Below are 16718 nucleotides of genomic sequence, written 5' to 3'. Positions count from 1 at the left end.
TGTGTTTTCTTGCATCTCGTTGAGTTTTTTCAGAACTGCAGTCTTGAATTCTCTGTCATTTTAAGTCACATATTTCCATATCTCATTGAGTTTTTTTCAGAACTGCAATCTTGAATTCTCTGTCATTTAAGTCACATATTTCCATATCTCGTTGAGTTTTTTCAGAACTGCAATCTTGAATTCTCTGTCATTTAAGTCACATATTTCCATATCTTTAAGTTCCTTTTCTGGAGACTTTTCACTTTCTTTCTGGGCTGTCTTGTAGCCTTGGTTATTCATGGCAATTACTGATTTACTATTTCTCTTCCTAGACAAATACAGGAGTGGCTTCTGCAACAGGTTGATAGGAGGAGGTCTTTCTTTTGTTTTCCAGTACTTGTTGGTAGAATGTTTTATTTTTTCTCCGACTGCAGGCTTTTTTGTCTCTCTCACATGGTAGTGCTATGTTTTCTCCACACTATTCCAGCTTTTCACACAATGGCGGGATTACCTGGGAGACGGGCTTCTCCTGTGTTAACAGTTTGCCGTGGTCACAGGGAACAGTGTCCATGTGGGTATGCAGGGAGCTTTTGAAGTTCCAAAGCTCTTTCTGCACCAGACTCAGAGCCCGTGTGTTTCAACAGTTCTATTTACTCTGCAGGGATCCGCCTAGATAAGTGGAGACAGGGGCGGGTGAGTTGTGAGAGGTGGCCCAGAGCAATGGTAGCGCCCACCACCACAGCCAGTCCTGCTTCCACAGCTCCCTCCCCTTTGCCAGAACCTGTTGGGCTGCGAATCTGTGTCTGAGGACCACAGTTATTTGTTCTTTTGCTCTGACACCACTACTGTTCAGCTTCTAGCACCCGGCAGGTGGGGGCGGGGCAAGCTCTGGGAGGGTAGGGAGGCTGAGGCTAGTCTCAGTGCCTAAGGCTTTAGTTCTCTGCTCGGCAGTGAGGGCTTAAACCACCGTTTTTAGCCTTCTTCCCTCAGTCTTTTCTCCGAGGTCTCTGCCGTGAGTATTGTGTCCCTCTGTGTTATATGCTGCCCCCTCAGCCCTGTGGGCCATAAACGGAGCTGTAGCAGTCCGAATTCTTCCCTCTCCTGAAACTGCAGTAGTTCTGGGATGCAGTGAGCTCGGAGCACTAACCTAGGTCTGCGTCCTGTGCCCCCGCGGCTCTATCTCCGCACTTCTCCCTTCCCTCCTCCTCCCCCCACTCACGCCATTTGCCCGCCTTTAGGTGAATTCAGTAGTGGGTCTCTTCATCTTGCCTGTCTGCTGTGCATGGAGTCCTTTGTGGAGTTATAGTTGTTCAATTTGTTGTAAATTCCAGGGGAGAGTTACAGAGGCTCACCTCATGCCACCATTTTGATGACGCCACTCCCTTAGAAAATCTGAGTGTGTGTCTTCTCCAGATTTATGAAAGACTATTGCAATGGCCATCAGTGTGGGGTTTCGAACTATCTAAACTGAAAATGCTGAGATTTAGCCAAAGTAGGTAATATCTCCTTCCACTATTTTATGGGTCTATTGTTTAATGATATTAGAGGTGCAACCTAAATATAGTCAGGAAGCACTCAGATGAACACTTACGTATATTTGATAAGGAGGGACAAATACTGAGATAGACCATACCTATGCATTTTCTCTCAACTTTCCTATGTGAAATATGTGTATGTTTCCTGCCAGGATCCTGGGCCATCAAAGTGTCCATTTTTCTGATGTGCAGATGGCTAAGTAATTTCTCCCAGTGGAAATGGTGTTCATGAGGGAAATTTCATGCATGCAGTTGCTGCTTACTTAAAATAAGTTCTGGGAAACATACCTGGACCTCATAGGTATCAGACATGCCTTAAAATGTGACCCCAAAGCTGGCTTGTTGATTTATAAATTTTGCAAATAAAAGCGATTGGGATTTTGGGAAACTCCCACTTCATATGATGTCAGTAGGTTAACTATGTGCTGTTAACAGCTGAGAATCAGCATTTTATTACTGGTGGAGCTGTCTGAATTGCCCCCTAGGAGATTGTATAGGAAATACAGTGCACAAACCTAACATGCACCAACATTTATTTTTCCCTGAGCTCTATAAAGATGATCCATCACTAAATAAAGACAGTAATTTTACTGGCTTATACAAATGTCTTAAATTCATGTGTATGTGTGTGTATCTGTGTTTGAGTGTGTGTCTAAAACTTAGAGAAGGCTAGACCAAGACATTCAATTAGAAAATAAGAGGAAAAGAGGAAGGTTTAGGTTCTCCCAGTAAAATAGTTATTTGTAATGTCTCCATGCAATAAGTAGGGAAAGAGTACGTGGATGGAATGAAGAAAGTATAGGCACTTGTATCTAAATACGTGCATATGTTTTGAGAGAAGGTTAAAAAAGATAAGGTAGATGACGATGTATTTAGGGTGTAGGAAGGTGAAAGTTGATGTAGTTTATGTCATTGGTCCTTTTTTGGTGTCCTGGGAGATACGGTCATCTTTGAAAGTCATGCAAGTCCAATGAAGAAGCAAATTTGAGAACTCTGATATCACTGATATATGGAAAGTAAGAAAGATGGAGAATAAAAAGATTGATGAGCTGTAATGAAGGCCCAAGTGAAGGTAGAAATGACAAATCACCAGTGGCTAATTGTTAAAACTTTATTTTCTTCAACTGAGCTCAGCAGGTCAGGTACAGAGAAAATGGGTGTGATGGGGTTAAGTGAGTGTTAAGAATTATTGGACCCAACACTCAAAGATCATGGGGGTGAGGGACTCAAAGATGTTGGCAAGGATATAGTTGAAATTACTAAATATGGGGTTCAAGTTGGGTGAGAAAATTAAAGCCATGAGAAGTTTGGGAGGGTAGGGAGGCATGATGGGACTAGAAATTCTGTAGAACAGACATAACTAGTGTGAGATGTGGAAGCATTGGAGATAGAAATTAGAGAGTGGAATTTTACTGACACAACAGTTCCTGGTAGTGGCAATATCTAGACTGTGGTCCAGAGAGTAGACTGATGTATAGACTGGAAGATAAGGTCAAGGAACCACAAGGCTGGGAAGATAGCTGAGTCAACACGTGTATCATCTCATGTAGGATGATGTTAAGACTCTGGCTGAAGAAAAAGATCTACATACTATATGAGCAACTTAGCTCTTGAAAAGTTGTTGCCCTCTGATTTTCTGTGAAAGTGTAGCTAAAATGTTGGTTGATCATGCTTTTAGGGAATCCTGAGTCAAAAAGTGCCAAGAGAGAGAGAGACCATCAGACAGTGTCCTGGAAGCATCTGGAGGCAGCATGGACTAGGAACTGGAAGTATGGAGTCCTGGTGTGGTTCTGCTGTTGACTTACTTGTGTAACTCTGACTAAATAACAACCTCTCTGGGCCCCTTACCTATGAAATGAGAGGTTTGGCTTATGTGGTTTCCCAGGAATTTCCTGGGGTTTCCAAGGAATTTCCTGGCTCTTAATCACATTCAGTTTCAACCTTTCCCATGTTGCTGTTGAGTTAGCCTAATTGTTGCCTCTTTGCCACTGATTTCATTCTGCCCCACCTCACCCTCCTATGACTCCTTCTTTCCACTGAGAGATAACAATCCCAACTAGCTCAGGATAATTCCCCCAACTGCTAAAACTATTTCTAAAATGTGAACTTACTGATTTACACACTGCTTGAGATGCACTGTTTCTTTCTGACTGGTTTCACATATGTCACCATTACATCCAGCAACCAGGTCACTGGTGAAAAGCTGAGATAATCATGGAAAATGACCACCTGAGATGTGATGGTGAGACTTAAAGAGGTAAGAAAAATAAAGGTTTCAAATCGCCAACATTATCATTTCTAAAGAATGGAAAGTTAGCTAGATATGCATGGCCTCTGCCCTTTGGTACCTTAAATTGAAAACATTCCAGCTTAATGCCAAACATGTAAACACACAAAACACCATGCAAACATCATCTTGTTCAGTGAATAAATAAATGATTTAGGAGTCAACAGATACTACCCAAGGGCCCCCTTTAAGATCTCATTGGCAGCATATATTTGGAGTTCATGTAAGGCCAACACCATGGGAATGAATGAGATGACAAGCAGAAAGAGTTCAGCGTACAGTGAGAGGTGTTCTCATCACAGTGCCTAAGGAAGATTCCTTTTACAAGGCTGGATAACAAGGGGAAGCAACAAAGACACAGAAAGAGTTGATGAGAGAGAGAAATGGGCCAGTAAAGTTCCACAGTATCAAAGAAAACATAGTCCTGATAAGAGACTGGCCTGCAGAGGAAAATGGCATGAGTGAGTCAAAGAAGATGAGGACTGAAATAGATTATTGGATTTGCCCATTAGAAGATCATTATCCACTTTCTCATGAGCGTATCCATGGAATTAAGGGCAGGATTCAGAGTATGAGTTTACATAGTGAATGATCGGAGTGGAAGAGATGTTTCTAAGACCAAACTGTTCTTTCAGATAGATTGACAACAAAATTTGGTACTCAAGGGTGAGAGAGATAGGGGAGATATTTTGAGGAAGAATAAAGACATGATTTGTAGTTAAAACAAAAGAGAAGAATTCACTGGAAGCAAGGGCACTGAACATATGTAAAAGAAGGTACAATGGATGAAGCAAGAAGCAGGAGAGGTTGATGAGATCATAATAGCAGTTGAAGGAAGGAGGGAAAGGAAGGTGAAGAGATTTTGAGGTGGAAGGAATGCATGATGTCAGCACAGAGACATATAAAACTGGACAGTAACTGATATTTGATGTGGAGAGTTCCTTGAAGATTTTGAAACACAGGAAGAGGGGAGAAGAAGCAGAGTGGCTTGATCCAAGAGGTAGACTTGGAAAATTCTAGAAGTGGAAAAATCACACGTCATTAGCCCTACCTCCAAATATACCCAAAACTGGGACTGAAGATATTGCCTCACCTACCTAACAGGGAACCATTTCCTAGAAAGCAAGAAATGATTGGTGTAAAACTTGATTCCTTGACTTCTTATTACCATAGCCCCTTTTTCTACTGCTAACACATTGGAGGAACTGGGAGAACAAGACTGCTGATCCAAGGAAAGATTTTTGCCTCTGTCTGACCCACGGCTCTGATGGTAGATGTTTGACAACACAGAGCCCTGTTGATATGACACAACCATTACATTAGCTAAAAACTTTTCATCACCTAGAGAATTTCACCTACTTTGTAAATATGCTGCAATATTTGGCTAACGTGAGCCCTATATTGGGAAAGATATACAGGTCCATAATCCCTTATTGAAACAGCACCCGCGTAAGAGTCTGCCTCGTCTACTGAGTTTCACACATTACAGTAGAGGTCATCAAAATTTATTCTCAGATATCTACTAGAAGACTTTGAAGAAAAAATAACATATTCCCATACAGATTTTTTTAAGTTAACATCTAAAATTTTCACCAAAAGTGTAAATAGTTGCAAAGGTTATTTATTTACAATGTGCTATACATAAATAACATTTAAAATAAAGCAATTATTTTATCTTTTAAAGATACTAATGACATCAAAATATCATACTGATTTTTTAAAAAACCACTTTTTAGTGAAGAATCTACATCATTCAAAAATGTACACAAATTTTAAGTGTACATCTCACTGGTTTCAGAGTTAACCCTCCCATGTAACGAGCAAACAGACAAACAGGTCAAGAAGTTCTCATTTGCTCTTTCCAAAGTCATTGCTCCGCCCCAAAGGTAACCATTACTGTGATTTTAGCATCATAGATTAGTTTTCTTATTCTAAAACTTTATATAAACGGAATTATTCAGTAGGTATTCTTTTTAAGTATGGCTTATTTCACTCAGCATTATCTTTGTGAGACTTAATGTTGGGTGTAGCAAAACTTCATTCTCGTATTTTATTCCATGGCAGGAATATACCACAATTTATTTATTTATGATGCTCTTGATGAACATTTGGATTCTTTCCAATTTTTGGCTACTATGAGCGGTGCTGCTATAAATATTTTCGTGCATGCCTTTTTGTGAAGTATATAAACATTTATATTGGTTATATACCTAACACTGGAATCATTGGGTCATAGGATCATGTAGTCAGATTTATTGGGTACTGCTAAACATTTTTCCATGGTGTTTGTATCAAATTATATTTTTACTAGAAGTGTATGATGATTTTTGTTGCTTCACATCATTTGGTAGTCTGTCTTTTTCATTTTATCTATTCTGATGGGTATGAAGTTTGAGCACTTTTTCAAATATTTTGGTCATTTAGATATCCTTTTTTTGTGAAGTGTGTATTCAAGTTTCTACCCATTTTTCTATTGAGTTTGTCTTTTTCTGATTGATTTGGAGGTGTTCTTAATATGTTCTCTGTTTAAGTGCTTTGTTTGATATGCATACCGCTAATATCCTCTTTCACTCTTTGGCTTTCATTTTACTCTACTAGTGGGATCTTTTTATATAAAAGTTATTAATTTGAATGTAGCCAATTTCTAATTATTTCCCTTTATGATCAGTACCTTTTGTATCTTGCATAAGGAAGTTTTCCCACCAACATCATGAAAATATTCTTGCAAATTTTGTTCTAGAGCTTAATTGGTTTAGCACTCACATTTAGGTGTTACCTCAGTTTTCTGATGACACGCAAGAGAATTTTCATTTGTGTTTTATCCAGCTTTCCTATTTGCTTCATCAGAAGCATAGTCTGCTGAAAGTGAGTGCACCTTAGCCCAACACAACAAAGGTTTGATAAATGCCATTATCCATTTTTTAAAAAGTTTTGTAATGTTGGAAATTTTACATTGTTCCTTGAACTTGTTTATTTAGATTTTTTCATTCTACTTTCTCTATAGGTATCCTATGTAATAGAGGATTCCTGTGCAATATACTTTTAGATTTAAGTGTCTATTGAACACCATGCAATATTTTCCTTAAATGAAATGGGCACATAACTTTTTAAAAATTTAATTTCCTGTGATCAATGGTTTCTAGTTCTCTATGCGTAAGTCTCTAATTCAATGGTTCTCACTTTTTTTCTGCATGTTGAATCACCCAGAGAGCTTTAAAGGTTGCTTATGTATAGGTCCTACCCCTAGAGATTCTTTCTTAATTAGTTTTGGGTGAAGCATTGGCATTAAGATATTTTAAAATCTCTCCAAGCGGATGATGTGCAGCCACTGTTGGCAACTATTGCTCTAAATGTTATTTAAAAAAAAAAGCCTCTGGATTGAGTAACCATTGCAAATTTACTAATACAGAATTGATCACAATAAATTAAATACATTGTAAATTTTGATGAGGGTTCACAGACATCAACATTTCAAGTCATACCTTCGTTTTTCTCTTCAAGGTTTTCATAGTTCATGATAATGCATCAATATGGATAAGAGGTATATCTTTCAAGATGGGTAAGCTATTACCCTCCTTTTTTAAATGGTTAATAGGGCATTTGTGAAAGGGGAGGTCCTAAAGAAGTAGCCTCAACCAAAGGCACATTCTCAGGCAGATCAATGTTAGGAAAGAACACAAATGTAACTCCAGGATCTAGAACTTGATTGTCTTGAAGCTGTCCTTTCTACATACCTCTCGGAAATCTTCTTGTGTCCCCTAATTTAGGTAAAGTTCTTCCACTTTGAAAACCACTGTTCTGTAGTGTCCTAGATAAGGTTTCTTTTCCCCTCCTAATTAATTCCTCACCTTTCTCTCCCCTGCCCTCTGCCTTTGGAGGCTGATCTGAAACGGACTCTGCCAATCAGCCTGTCTTGCTCTCTGGCTTCTCATTAGGCTTCTTCAAGGAATTAGGGAGAACAGTGAAATCAGGAGGTTTATTTTCCAGGTTCTCTTTTAGCAGGTTTTCTAGGGAAGGCTGACTCTTGATTCAAGGTCACAGTTCCTCTTAGGTGGCCCTTGCTCTGTGACTTTCAGTGTTTGGTTGTTACTTTCCTCTTGTCCTGTTGGCCCAAGAGCAGATAACAGCTGCAGGGGATTTCACTATTCTTTGTGATGTCCCTACACCATTTGAAAACAGTCCCTCTGTTAAGTCCTCCTTAAATTATTTTACCTTAAGTGTGCTTTGCTGATACATATAGGAACAGAGGATCCCTTCTATGACTAAGTGGCTTCCACAGAGATTGACTGGGATCAGAGATGTTACTGAACAGTTCTTCTAGTGAGAGCACAAGAGCTATTTCTGAACCAAACCTCAACAGATAAACTTGGTATAATGGCTCGTCAATACACAGATCCAGAGAATGACTGCTTCAGCTGACATCATTCAAAATGAATACAAAGAGAACATGGATAGTCCATTCTGGATCATTTCCTGCCCACATCTTTATGCTTGGCAAAGGAGGGATAATTTGACAGACAAACACCAAAGGAGGAATGTCAAACATACAGTACGTACATTCTTCCATCACTTTCTCTCATTTACCCCTTATTTATATACAACTATATCTTTTGTTGTTTGCAAATTGTTTCTTAGATGTCAGTATCCTCTTCTTAGCTAGATTTTAAGTTTCATGGATACATAAACCAAAGACTTACATTTTTGAGCTGAGCTGCCACTGAACTCCCGGATGGCTCTGTTGGTTGGAGCGGAGGCTCTCAGCCACCAGGTTGCCGGGTTCCACTCCCAGTGACTGGACCTGTAGCTGAGCTGCACCCTCCACAACTAAGATTGAAAGGACAACAACTTGACTTGGGTGAAGCTGATGAGTCTTGGGAAAAACACACCACTGTTCCCCAATAAAAAAGTCCTGGAAATACTTTTCCCCAATAAAGTCCTGTTCCCTTTAAATAGTGGTTTAAAATATAAGTATAGTGGTTTAAATTTTTGGTGACATATAAAGAATGGTTCCTTTAAAAATGAAACAGAATAAAAAGTATCTTGAGAGGACAGGAGGGAGGCTATCTGCAAGCCGCGATTCTTCCCCCATAAGAAGGTAACTTAGACGGTTCTTGGGGATGCCCAGATTCAATTTGGATCCCTAATTTTGGGTTCATAGCCAAGTCTCTCGATGAAGGCCTGAAAGGGAAGGATGATGAATCATTTGAATGGAGCTCAGAATGTGAAAGGGCTTTTCGGGAACTCAAGTGACAGCTGACTCAAGTCCCAGCCTTGGGTCCCCTGGATTTGACAAAGACTTGATTTCTATTATATGTACATGAGAGACAGGAAATAGCACTTGGGGTCTTAACTCCGAAGCTTAGACCTCTGACCTGGGTAATTGCTTATTTTTCTAAACAATTAGATCAGAGAGCCAAAGGATGGCCTCCTTGCCTTAGAGTGGTTGCCACTACAGTCACTCTCTTAGAAGAGAGAGAAAATTTGACTTTTGGACAACCTGTAACCATCTGGACCTCACACCAGGTTCAATCTCTGATAAACTCCAAGGGGACAGAATGGTTGTCGCCTGGGAGATCAATCCAGGCCATGCTCCTAAACAACCCAGTTGTCACCATAAAAACATGCCACATTTTAAACCCAACCACTCTATTCCCAATTGAGCTGGGAGATCTGGAACATAACTGCATAGAAAATACAAATACAACATACTTCATCTGGGCAGACCTAGAAAGTGAACCCCTCCCAAATATGGAAGAAGAATGGTTTGCTAAACTAAACAGATGAAAAACTAGCAACTATCACCCTAAATGAAATGATAGAAGTAGAGGCCCTGCCCCCTGGGACCGCCACTCAAAAAGCTGAGTTAATAGCCCTCACTAGGCCCTAGAATTGGGAAAAGGAAAGACCCCAAACATCCCCGTATGCTTTTCTCCATTCCACATGCCCATGGGACCATCTGGAAGGAGACAGGCATGTTAATTGCAGGGGGTCGGGGGACAGGTTAGACATGGCCTTATCATACTCAAACTCTTAAAAGCTGTTCAGCTTCCCCAACAGGTCACTGTTAGCCACTGTAAGGGACACCAAACGAGAAATGCTAAAGTAATAAAAGGAAATAATAAGGCGGTCAAAAGAGCTGCTCAAAACCAAGTTATTCAGTAATTGTCCCTTTTAGCTGGAAAGCCTAACCCATCAAATTATTCCCCAATGCATACAGGGATGGAATTCAATAAGGTAGAAAGATGGGGCTTCAAATGGGACCCTATCAGTTGTGGGTGGCTAACCAACCAATATGGGCAATACTTCTTTGCTAAAAACTACAGCTCTATATGCAATCAGCGAGGCCCATCAAGACCCCATTAGGGGAAGGAAGGTTTATATAATTGGCTAATACACACCATAGCAATTGCAGGTTTATGAGCTCTAATTGACCAGGTTATAAAAGCTTGCCCAAACTGTAATGCCAATAGCCCAACACTTGGCCCCCACAATTTCAGGGATGAGGCACAATCAAATGAGGGGAACATAACCTGGGCAGGACTGGCAAGTGAACTTCACTGTCATGCCTAGAGCACCAAGTAACTTCAGATACCTCCTAGCACTAGTTGACACCTCTCTGGTTGTGTCGAAGGCTTCCTCACCAGGAATGAGACACCAACAGAAGTGACAAAGGCCCTAATGAAGGAAATGATTCCTAGGTTTGGGCTCCCAAAATCTTTACAGAGTGACAGTGGCCCAGCATTTATCTCAGATTACAAAAGGTGTTACCAAAGCCTCAAGAGTCAAATGGGTATTGCACTCAGCTTGGAGATTTCAACCATCAAGGAAGGTGGAAAGGGCTAATCAGACCCTTCAGAGAACTTTATCCAATTAATGCCAGGAAACACAAAAGTGTTGGGTAAGGCTCCTTCCAGTAGCCTTACTGTGTATATGCCTAGTTCCAAAAGAAAAGTTAAAATTGAGTGCATTCAAGTTAATGTATAGATTGCCAATTTTCTCGAACCTGGAACAGGGACCACTCAACCTCCATGAGCTAGAGCAAGTTAAATATGTCCTCCAAATAAAGGCCATGCAGGCCTTTATGGCCTATGGAAATCAGGGACTACCAGCTCCCACAGATTTAACCCTTCATCCCTTCCAACCTGGAGACTGGGTATGTCTCAAGACATGGAAAACAGGGAGTCCTCAGGACCAGTTCACCCCAAAATGAAAGAGACCCTCTGTGGGGACAGAGCCAGGAGTGCAGTTTCCAGGCTCTTGGCCTCACGTGGAAAGGTGCTGGCTCAGATAGTAAATGGCTATCAACTGTGATTGAATGGCCATCAGCTGTGACTAGTTGACCGTCAACTGTAACCAGAGAGCCATTGGCCACTAATATAACTGCCGTGGCTACCCTAACAGAAAATGGGGGCTAGCAAGAAGATGGTGGCTGGCAAGCGCCAACTGCAGTTAGCAGGGCGGAGTTCGGGTTGCGGATTACAGAGAGGTGGGCAGCAGGTTGCGGATAGTGTGGCTCCTGCGTCCTGTGCCTCCAACCCAGCCGCCAACGAGAATATAGCGGTATGACTCCCCTATTTATGGCTCCATGGGTGTTCCTTTTTGGCCTCACCATATCCTGCGTTCTTGTATGGGGAGCGGGACTAGAGAACCCACATGACACCCCAGCGTGACACATGGTGTAGCGAGCAGAGTATGGTGCCGGCCAAAGCTCCCCGAAGGGCGGTGGAGCAGTTTGTGCGTATGAACATTCAGTCTCAGGAAGACCAGGAGGAGCAGCTGCCGGAGAGCTGGACGCCCGTGGAGGGGTGGGAAGACGTGGCCAGTACCCCAATCAGCACACGCCGGAGAAAGTGAAGGTCATCGCGGCCCTGTGGGCTTGGAAGTTCTTGCTGAGGCAGCCCGGATGCGGGACTTGTCCCAGGAGGAAACGCTTGCTGAGTCCTCCATGGGAGATGGGGTGAGGTCAAGGTCGTCCCTCACCCCCAGGACAGCCCTGGCGAATGACCGTGGACTATGGGGAATTGCCTTCCATCCCTAATTTGATGGATCGCTTGACTCTTTGCTTGGAAATGTACCAAGTGATCACTTCTCAGTGATCTTATTTTATCATTAGATTTATAACAGTAGAGGATATAAAGACAACAGAGGTCGCACACTTAAATAGGCACCTTATGTACTCAATTTCTACTTGTTCTTTCCTGATAAAAGTTAAAAAAAAAAAGGCCCAACTATCTGGGCCGGCCGGTGGCCTAGCTGGTTGGAGCCTTGTGCTCCTAATGTTGAGGTTGCCGGTTCGATTCCCACATGGGCCAGTAAGCTATGTGCGTTTGTGCCAATTTATTATTGTTGCTCTCAGTAAACATTATTTCCGTAATTTACCATTTACAGAATGCTTTCGCAATCGTTTCTCGGTGATCTTATTTTATCATTAGATTCATAACAGTAAAGGATATAAAGACAACAGAGGTCGCACATTTAAGTATGTGCCCTATGTACTCATTTTCTACTTGTTCTTTCATGATAAAAGTTAAAAAAAAGGGGCCCAAGTACCTGAGCCGGCCAGGGTTGCAGGTTCGATTCCCGCACTGTTTGCCCCAGCTTATTGTTGTTGCTCTCAGTAAACATATTTCCATAATAATTTCCATTTACAGAATGCTTTCACAATTAGTTCTCAGTGATCCTATTTTATCATTAGATTCACAACAGTAGAGGATATAAAGACAACAGAGGTCGCACATTTAAATATGCGCCCTATGTACTCATTATCTACTTGTTCTTTCATGATAAAAGTTAAAAAAAAAAAGGACTCAAGTATCCGGGCGGGCCTGTGGCTCAGTGGTTGGAGCTCCGGCTCCTAATGCTGAGGCCGCCGGTTCGATTCCCACAGAGCCAGTGAGCTGCGTGAGCTGCCGGGGAGCTGTGAGCTACCGTGTGCTGCCACGAGAGGCCCAGCAGCCAGTGTGTGTCGCTGCGTATGCAGCTGAGCGGCTGCTGAGTGCTACCGTGCGCCAGCCATGAGTGGCGGGCAACCCGTGCGGCCGCAGCCATCATTGTGCTACTGTGTGTTTCCGGGGCTGCCGCGTGCTGCCCTGAGTGGCCGGAGGCCGACCCGGCAGCCATCTTGTGCGGTGCTGGGCGGCGGCTGTGCTACCCTGGGCGGCCACTGGGCGGCAGCAGCGTGGGCAGCTCTGTGAGAGCAAATGGCGGACTGGGCCCATAACTGGGCCTATAGGGAGCTTGTCCTACAACAACTAGACTGAAACAACGGTGCTGAACTGGAAGGAGGCAGGAAAAGACTGGAAGGAGGCAGGAAAAGGAGAGAAGAAGAAATTGACTTTCTCACTTTTGGGAGCAAGCTCGAAAGCGAGCAAGTTCAAAAGCGAGCAAGTTCGAAAGCCGAGGGAGGGGGAAAAGGGGAAAAAAGAATTACTTTCTCATTTTGGGGAACAAGTTCGAAATTGAGACTACCTTATGAGACTTAGAAACAACTTCAGCAGACCTGGATTTGCTAGACCATGTAGTGGTTTAAATTTTTGATGATATAAAGAATGGTTCCTTTAAAAATGAAACAGAATAAAAAGTATCTTGAGAGGGAATTTTAATACTTTTAAGTACATTTATTTATTTTGCATAATGATGTATTTGATCATGTAATCTTTTACATAAAGTGTTATGACAAAGCATTTGAAGTCAGTAAGAATTGTCAAATGATTGCATGCAAACATTGGTTTATAAGAGGATTTTTATTCAGATTGTTTAAAAACTATGTAAACAATGCATACAATACAAAAATTAGAAAATATAACCTGTTTAGATAATTTAAAAAATGATAAAAGTCAGGTCCACATTACAGCTACATCAGAAAACATTGATTAGGATGAAAAACCATTAACTTTTATTTAAAACAAGAACACATGTGCCAGACATTAATCTTCCGAAACAAATGTTACTAAATGCAAAACTCCTTGCTCCTTCCAGTTTTTAACTTTTTAATTGGGGAAAAAGTACTCGATATAAAGAAATATAACATTGAATATAACATTGAAATGCTTAAAACTCAAAGAAAAGTGAAAATAAGGAAAAAACATAATAGGAGAAAATTTCAGACTTCTAAAAACACTTTGAAGTCAAGTTCAATTTATATTAAGAAAACTCAACATTTATTGACTGTTTCCTAAGGGCCAGAAAATATGTACAGGACAAGAGAAAGGATGTATTTCTCATCATCAATATAATTCTGTCTTCCAGCAGCTTTCTATTGGGAAAAAGGTTCAGTGTGAGTGTACTAACAGCAACAAAAATAGGTTAGCGAATGAAGAGAGAAAATCCCAGAGGGTTTAAAGATCACACCTGGAAGGATCTGGAAAGCATCCTGAAGGTAGGTATTAAATCAAAAACTGAAGGGTCTGAGATTTTGGCTTACTTGCAAGTTAACATGTGAGCCTGTCTGAATGATATATATGTATAGAATTGACTCTCGACCAATGTGGGGAGTGGGGGTGCCGATCCCCTGTGCAGCCAAAAATCCATGTATAACTGTTGACTCCCCTAGAAGTTTACCACATATAGTCTACTGTTAACTAATAGCTTTACTGATAACATATACAGTCAATTAACACATTTTATTTGTTACATGTATTATACACTGTATTCTTACAATAAAGTAAGCTAGAGAAAACAAAATGTTGGGCAGCTGGTTGGCTCAGTGGTTAGAGGGCGATGCTCCTAACATCAAGTTCTCCAGTTTGATTCCCACGTGGGCCAGTGAGCTGTGCCCTCCACAACTAGATTGAAAAAAAAAAAAAAAAACGAAAAAAAACCAGGCTTAACACTCATTAGGTAGTATAATAATTCTATGCACTTTTTCATCTGAAAGTTAAAAGGATACGATTTAATAATGATACTCTCCATCCTCTTAATTTAAAATTATATATGACATATATCTAATTACTTGGGAATTCATTTAGGACAGTATTTCCTCTGTGTTTAATTTTTATGTTTTTATCAATACTTTTTAAAATTAACTTTTATATTTTGAGATAATTGCAGATTCACATATGACTGTTAAGAAATAATACGGAGAGATCCCATGCACCATTTCCCCAGTTTCTCCTGATGGTAGCATTTGTAAAATGACAGTACATGATCACAACCAGGAAATTGCAATTGATACAGTCAAGATACAGAACATTTCCATCCCCACAAGGATTCCTTCGGTTGTCCTAGTCACACGCACTTCCCTTCTGCTCACCTCACCCTCTTCTGTAACCCTTGGAAATTACCAATCTGTTCATTTTTATAACTTTTTCATTTCAAGCATATTATATAAAGGTAATCACATAATATTGAACCTTTTCGGATTGATTTTGTTCACTCAGCATCTTTCTGTGAAGATTCATAGTGATTGATGTGCGTATCAATAGTTGTTTTGTTTTTTTCTTATTGCTAAGTAGTATTCTATGGTACGGATGTACCACAGTTTTTTTTTAATGATTCACCCACTGAAGGACATTTGGGTTATTTCCAGTTTTGTGGTATTATGCATAAAGCTGCTGTGGACATTTGTGTATAGGCTTTTGTTTTTGTGTAACCTGTCTTTGTTCCTCTGGGATAAATATCCAAGAGTGAATTTATTTACTGCATGGTGGTTGCCTGAAATAGTCATTTCCATTTTACAGACACAATCAGAAATTAACAACTCAATATGGAAATTACACAGGAAAAGACTTTGTAAGTTGAATTTTCATAATTAAATCATATATATATATATATATATATATATATATATATATATATATATTTTAATACAGGAACATATCTCTGTATTTTGAAAACTCAAGAATCTGTCTGTATTAGTAATACTTATTCCTTATTATTAGTTTTATTCCATGACTCCCCAAGTGCTAACTTCATTATGCATATTGGATTTGAAACTGTTGATTAAAAAGCCATCTCTACAGCAAGTGCTCATTTCACAAGAATGGTAGTTGGAGTTCATTATGTGTCACTCTCTTGACCATTCTGAAAATCGGTTACTATCATGCCCTCTGGTGTCATATTCCCATTATCCAGTATTGAAAATGGTTTTACTTTTGGGAACGTTTTGGATGACTGATTCAATTTCCTTACTGGTGATCGGTCTGTTTAGATTTTCCAGTTCTTCATGGTTCAGCCTTGGAAGGCTATATGTTTCTAAGAACTTGTCCATTTCTTCTAGGTTATTGAATTTGGTGGCATATAGTCCTTCATAGTATTCTTGGATGATCCTTTGTATTTCTGTGGTGTCCGTGATAACTTCCCCTTTTTCATTTCTGATTTTGTTAATTAGTGTCTTCTCTCTTTTTATCTTAGTGAGTCTAGCCAAGGGTTTGTCAATTTTGTTAATCTTTTCAAAGAACCAGCTCTTTGTCACATTAATTTTTTCTATTGTCTTTTTGTTCTCTATTTCATTTAGTTCTGCTTTGATTTTTGTTATTTCCTTTCTTCTGCTGACCTTGGGTTTCACTTCTTTTTCTAGTTCTTTAAGGTGTAACATGAGGTTATTTATTTGGGATTTTTCTTGTTCTTTAAGGTGTAACATGAGGTTATTTATTGGGGATTTTCTTGTTTCTTGAGATAGGCCTGTAATGATATAAATGTCCCTCTTAAAACTGCTTTTGCTGCATCCCCAAAATTTTGGTAGGATGCATTTTCATTGTCATTTGTTTCTATGTATCTTTTGATCTCTCCTCTAATTTCTTCTTTGAAATTAGAAGTTCTTGAAATTAGTGGTTCTTTAAAAGTATGTTGTTTAATCTCCATGTATTTGTGTTTTTTCCTGCTTTCTTTTTGCAGTTGATATCCAATTTCAAAGCCTTGTAAGCTTACCATCACCTCACAGCACACCATCACCTCTTTAACCCTAAGCTTACCATCAC

The 16718-nt window shown here is 40.2% G+C and overlaps 1 protein-coding gene across 4 annotated transcripts in view; it reads right to left on the bottom strand.

The window, feature by feature from the left end:
* Nucleotides 1–13525: 13525 nt before the first annotated feature.
* The window catches only part of SLC7A11 (solute carrier family 7 member 11), a 386915-nt gene continuing 383722 nt past the window's right edge, over nucleotides 13526–16718 (bottom strand). For all 4 annotated transcript variants that reach the window (XR_016019081.1, XR_016019080.1, XR_016019082.1 and 1 more), the window contains one exon: nucleotides 13526–14585. The gene's annotated coding sequence lies outside the window, so the exon portion shown is untranslated. The remainder of the gene's footprint in view (nucleotides 14586–16718) is intronic.

This window comes from Rhinolophus sinicus, chromosome 15, assembly GCF_057876585.1.
Source record: "Rhinolophus sinicus isolate RSI-liver-muscle chromosome 15, RSI-T2T, whole genome shotgun sequence".
Lineage (NCBI taxonomy): Eukaryota > Metazoa > Chordata > Mammalia > Chiroptera > Rhinolophidae > Rhinolophus > Rhinolophus sinicus.
This window is presented reverse-complemented; position numbering and strand designations above follow the sequence as displayed.